Raw genomic sequence first — 6,258 nt, 5'->3', positions numbered from 1 at the left:
TTATAGTTTTAGTTAGGTAAATGTGTTTTATCATTCTAAATTCTGTTATAATGTAGTTTTGAACAGTGAATTTTAAACTGTGGCAGAGATTTGTACCCACGGCTTTAAAACTGTGTGTTTGGTATAACACTTCGCTTCGTAACAATGTTTTTCAAACTGTGATATTGTTTAATGTAAGGTTTTAATATTGGCACATATAGAGATTTAATTAATTAAGAACTGATTAAGAATGGAAAAATTTCTAAAATAATATTTTTGCAAACATATAAAATCAATCTGTTCTTTCAATAGGTGATACATTTATTAATAAGTAACATCGTGGTTTATCTAAATTATTCTTTGCGCAGAAAATCATATCCTAACAGTTTCTTTTTTAAAGATTATCTCATCCTTATCCTTATTAAATTACATGATAATTTTCGGATTTGACGTTAAGCTAAATCGGTTTAAATTTGTGCGGAGTTAATTCGTCTGCTTAACTTTTGGAAACCAGGAGCGAAACCTGAACCCTTTTGGCCCATTTAAAGTAGCATTATTAAAAGTAATTGTAATTACCAAGGCACATGTTGCGTTGTGCGTGTATGTGGGTGAGCCGACACATACATACATACAAACATACATATGCATGGGCTGACTGCCTTTGCATACATTTACCTAATTAAATAAAATAATGAAAACGCAAAAGTTGCAAAAGGCGCGAAAGTACGGCTGGAAAAGTTACGTAAGAAACACCCTTGGCTCACCGAAAATCCTGCACATACTGTTCACACATTTGCCTTGAAATTGGAAAATAAAATTACGCAGAAATATTTTCAAATATTTATTATGAGTCCTGGAACACGTGTGTGTGACTGTGTTAGCCTGATAATTATCATTAGCCATGTGGCAGTCTTGGGGCTTTTGCACTCCTACAAATTGGAACCTAAAATCCTTAAAATAAAAATAATAGCGGAATGATTTTAAAATTTGAATTATTAAACACCTTCCTACAGTACTTTATATATCTTATATTTATTGTATTTCGTTCGTTGTATACTAATTTAAATTAATACAAATTGCCAAATGCTAAACAATTTATTTTGTAACCACGTTTCTCTTTGTGTTTTTAAAAAGTGTGCCAAGGCAAAGAAACGCTACTGGGAAAACAAAAGAACAAATGTGTTTTTAAGCAAATATTTTCACTTTGCTTTGCGTCTTCGATTGAAATTTGTTGGCCATTAAGTTTGCTCATTTGGGCCGCGAGTGCTGCCAACAATTTGCATATGAAATTTTATTCTTGCTCGCTTTTGTGCGTGGCTCGAAATGTAATTAAAAGTTTTTTGTTTAAACTGCGAATATATAACTGTAATTCTCAAGAGCAATGTTGCTGTTGTCAACGCTGTTATTGTCGCAATTCTCGTTGTGTGACGCCCCCCGTCCCCCACTCCGCTTATCCTACCCTGCGCCTCCCTCTCCCCGAAAAAAATGGAAAAAAAGAGGGGAACACAAAAATAACTCGGTCAAATAAATTTAGCTGTCAAGCGAAAAGCAAAAGTGCATAAAATATGCACATTGCACTGAGAGTGAGGCCTACAGTATTTGCATTCACATATTTTTGCTAAAATAATTACATGCACATGACCCGCCAGGACCACGAACAACAACAAGTTATGACTAAAGACATGCCTCGACAAAGGACATGGGATAGGCGGTCGCAGCATGAGCTGTCCTTTTTCGAAACCCAATGTGGTTGGGTAGTGGAAATCTTAGAACAAGTTTAAAACTGTTTACCTTAAAGTCATTTTAGGAACTATTTCTTCGTTATATTCCAACCTTTAAGATGTGTCTGATAGTATTAAAAGTATTAGAAAAACAGAAAGATATCTTTTAACAACTGATATTTATATTCTAATTATGTCCTTAGGAATCTTAGCTGTCTTTACATGCACTCAAGTGATATATTCATGAACGTTGTGATAAGGGTATATTCAAATTCGACTTACAAATGATTATTATTCCGCTGTCCCTTTCTTTTGTGGTTTTTGGCAGTGCCAGGACACGCCACATCGAATGCCAGGAGCGGGAGCCGAACTTTCCCAGAGCCTTTGTAGCCGCCGCTTTGTTTGGCGCTTCTACCGCCGGCAAGTGGCATCATTAGCCCGTAGCCCATAGTCAGTAACCCGTAACCCGTGAACCGTAGCCCCGAATCCACGTATTTGGTGCCTCGTGGGCCATGGACACGCGATGCAAGGCGGGTCCCTTGGCAAACACACCGAAATTCCGAAATGAAGCAATAAAAGGCCATAAAACGAAATGCAATTGATATACAAAAGGGAAATTGCAGACAACACCGGGCGATTGTGTTGTGTGTTGTTTTGTGTTACAGTGCCAAAGTGAAATGCTTTTGGCCAATTCGCCGCAGGGGAATCACTTGAAAATGAGCGCATGCTCGACAGTTGGCACCACTTTCGGTGGGTGGGTGGGCGGTGGGTGTTGCAACCGCAGCGAAATCGGCGACCGCGATTTGGCCGGTGGATATGACCTAGTTCATTGCGCTACTCACTTGCATTGTTTATGCACCTCCCCTTCGAAGACATTGCGCTTGTTTCACCTTCTCTGCGGATGTTTGATTTTAAATTTTAATAAACTCAAACACATCAGGAATAGGTGGGGGAGCTCAATTTCCTGTCATCTGGCCCTTCAAGTAGATCGAAAGTGGCACGATCGAAGCAGGACATGCTGTTTAAGTAGCTCACACAGTGGTCTTCCTTGGTTTATTTTAGTTTCCAACTATAAAACTTACAAAGCAAAAGCTTTTCCAAGAAATTTGTTTTTTTTGTTAGTTAATTACGTCAAAAATCATCAACCGACTATCTTATGATTGAGTTATTTATTTTGCAGTTAACATGTGTTTTTGCTTACATTTTTAAACCCAATATAAAGCAGTAATTTCTCAAAAGCATTTCATTCTTTGACCAATTTATTCATATCTGTGCAGCAAGTTTATTTCCACAGTGGACACTGTCGCTTTAACAAACAAAAAGTTTGTTATAAAACATTTTACAAAACATAAATTGAAGTCATAATTTTTTACAACGCTTTCCCGCTGTTAAATGTAAAAAGAATTTATCGAGATCTAAAGGAAAGGCATTGTTTTTTTTTAATATAAAAAATATATATATATTTTCTACAGTGGACACTGCAGCTTTAACAAACAAAAAGTTTGTTATAGAATATTTTATAAAACATAAATTAAAGTCATATTTTTTACAACGCTTTCCCGCTGTTAAATGTAAAAAGAATTTATCCAGCTCTAAAGGAAAGGAATTTCCTTTTTTTTTAATATAAAAAAAAATGTATATATTTTTACATTCGATAGGAAAGTGACCACTGTATATGCTGCCTGAAGTTCCTGCTATTTTCTCTTGAGGTCAGGGATTTTAAAATTTGTTTTCCTATTTTTTAGTGCTGGCGATATTCGCACATGCACTTTGGCTCACTTTCACCAGGTGAGGGTTGGTTGTTTGGCCTTACACAAAATATGCAAACAATTTCCAATTAAAAATCAATTTTATGCTTCAACTGCGACTAAGTGCAAAATAGTTGTTGGTATTCGTCGTCGAGTTGCACGCTCCTTCAGCAGGTTCATAAAATGCGCAAACATTAAGGCGAAGTTTTTGAACAACCCCCTTTCCGCTGGCCATTACCATCTACTTCAGTCTGTGGCTACTCTCAAGTTGCAGCCGCAAAAGTATGGAAAAATCTATTGGGGAAATTAAGAAAAATACTTGAATTTGGTGCAGCTGTCAAAAGGCTTAATGCACGAAATTTGCCATAAAGTTTATGCCAGTTATCGGTTGGTCGGCGAGCGAGGCGAGAGTGGCCCAAAGTGGCGGTCAGGGCTAAGAGTAACAGCAGCTGTTGGCGGAAGCCATCTGACGAACTTGACATGCTGCCAAAGTTGAAGCGGAAAACCAGCAAGTGACTGTCAATGTTTTCAGTGCCGCTCACAGGCGGCTCAGCTACACTGCAGGAAAATATCGTCAGGAAATTAAAATAAAAATATAATTATTCACAAAAAAATAAATTAAATTATATTGGAGTTCCAGCATTGATTAGTTAAAGCTATTGGAACTTACAATATATTTTCGGTAAATTATATTTTTTTATGCATATTATTCATATCTTTTTTCGTGTACTTTTCCAAATGGCAAATACCATTCAAAGGGGTCTTAAGGGGTTAAAAAGAGGCCGCCGCTTCCACTTATCGCATTACATGCATTCCGCTCGGCGTCAAGTTGCGTAATTGGCGAATTGATTGCCTATCCGGCAATTGAGAGAGAAGATATGAAGGGAAAGAGGACAAAGCCCAGATCGCGCTTAGAAAATTTTCATAAAAACTTTTTATGGCCGCCATTCTGTGGCTGCGCTACAATTGTTGCCAATTTCCGGACGAAACAGACGTGTGGCAAGCGTTTGGCAACTGAAGTACTGAGTTTCGGAGGTCCAGCATCGCGAATGAAGCGCTCAAAGTTTTACCAGTCAAACAGTCAGCCCGGCCACATATCCAATTACGTTTATAGATATTACGAGAATTGCACAAAAAAAAAAAAGAAATAGAAAAAAACAGGGGAAAGTACGCACAATGTAGCCATAAAAATTGTATGTACGTACGAACCTTAACTAAAGTTGGCTAAAACGGGAAGGCGGGTTGGTGGCCAGCTAAAGTGTTGCTAAGTGCAGGAGCAGCGAAACATTTGAACTTTCTGCTAGTTCAAATTGTCAGGGGTCTTAAAAAGTTGCGAGTAAGAGGGCAGCCGGCCATTTTGCCGATCATCCTGCGTTCAAAACTTAAAGTCAACCCTTAAACAGCCAATTTGCGTGGTGGCCTTTTGAGTGTCCGATGTTCAGTTACGCATCTTAAATATTTCATGCAGCAAAAATCAATTGCTAATTTATGCATTCAGGCAGTTAACGACAGAGTTGAATGCTTCATGGTAATGGCCATAAATAGCAAGTTTCCCCCATTCCCCTTGATTGTCCCTGTCCCCGACAGTCGTATACATTTTAAATTAGCTGCTCGTTCCGAGAATCACCCCCGGATACGGACACGCTTACACACACACACACATACAAACACACAGAGACACCCATACACACCCACAAAGAAAGCAGCAATAATCAGCTCAACTCCAACGGCTGCTCCTTCAAAGGAGTCATCGTGTTCATTCAATTGCTTTGCACGGAGCTCTGGTCTAGAGGTCTCTTTAAAAGTCTCCGGGCTCCGATGACATTTTGTGGGCGTTTGTGGGCTGCCTGCTAACCTGGCCAATAAAATGGCAATGCCACTCCACCGAATTGTCGGTAAAACGTTGAAAAACATTGGATTAGTACATAATTTGAAACAACAACTGCTGCCTGATAAAACGCGATAAGAGTTAGACATTGTTATTTTGTTATTTTTTGTTTGTTTATATATATATATATTATAACGGATTCGCATTAAAATAAAAAAGGAATTTAATAAAATCATATAATATCTAGATAAAATGCTTATCTTCCCTTCTTAAAAAAATACCAGATCTTTCCAACTATTTTTTTTGTAGATTTCCTCATTTTATATTAACCGCTTTTTTTTGCGAACCTAGAAAAGAAAACGCCGTCAATTTAAAATATTTTTTGCTGTTGGTGCTGTTTACTTTTCGTTGGCAACCCTTTTCCCGTGCGCCACATGACGTATACTTAACGCGAATTAGCTCTAGGTAAATGCGCCTTTGGGGACCAAAAACCAGAGGAGAGGGATAGGAGGTAAACAGACGCAGGGAATGGAGCCCAAAACTAAACGCGTCGCTTGTTCTACAAAATTAAGTATTACATGTTAAGTACCATAATTTGTATATGCTGGCACATTAGAACGCACACAAAGGCAAACACACCCGCTGGAAATACAGAATGATTAAAAATAAAGAGGAAATGTTACGAAAAAAAAAACCAACGAACATTGTTGCGTGTGTATTTTGAGTTGTACACTTGGCTAGTTGAAACCCAGTAACTATGTCCCTGGAGCGACTGGGTTGACTTTTCAGTTGGCCCTTTTATGAGCGACTAACTAATTAAGATAAGTGTGTCTGATTTTCATATTAATGGCATACAAACGAACCCATTGTGGCGCTCTTATCTTAAATGTTTGGGGGCCGAGCTAAAGCGTCAAATGTTGGCCACCTCACGGCTCCTCTCCCCAGATTCCTTCCTGCCTGAATCCTTGTGCGTTTTCTGATT

Source organism: Drosophila ficusphila, unplaced genomic scaffold (genome assembly GCF_018152265.1).
Source record: "Drosophila ficusphila isolate 14025-0441.05 unplaced genomic scaffold, ASM1815226v1 contig_791, whole genome shotgun sequence".
In the NCBI taxonomy this organism is placed as follows: Eukaryota; Metazoa; Arthropoda; class Insecta; order Diptera; family Drosophilidae; genus Drosophila; species Drosophila ficusphila.
Note: the sequence above shows the minus strand (reverse complement) of the source record.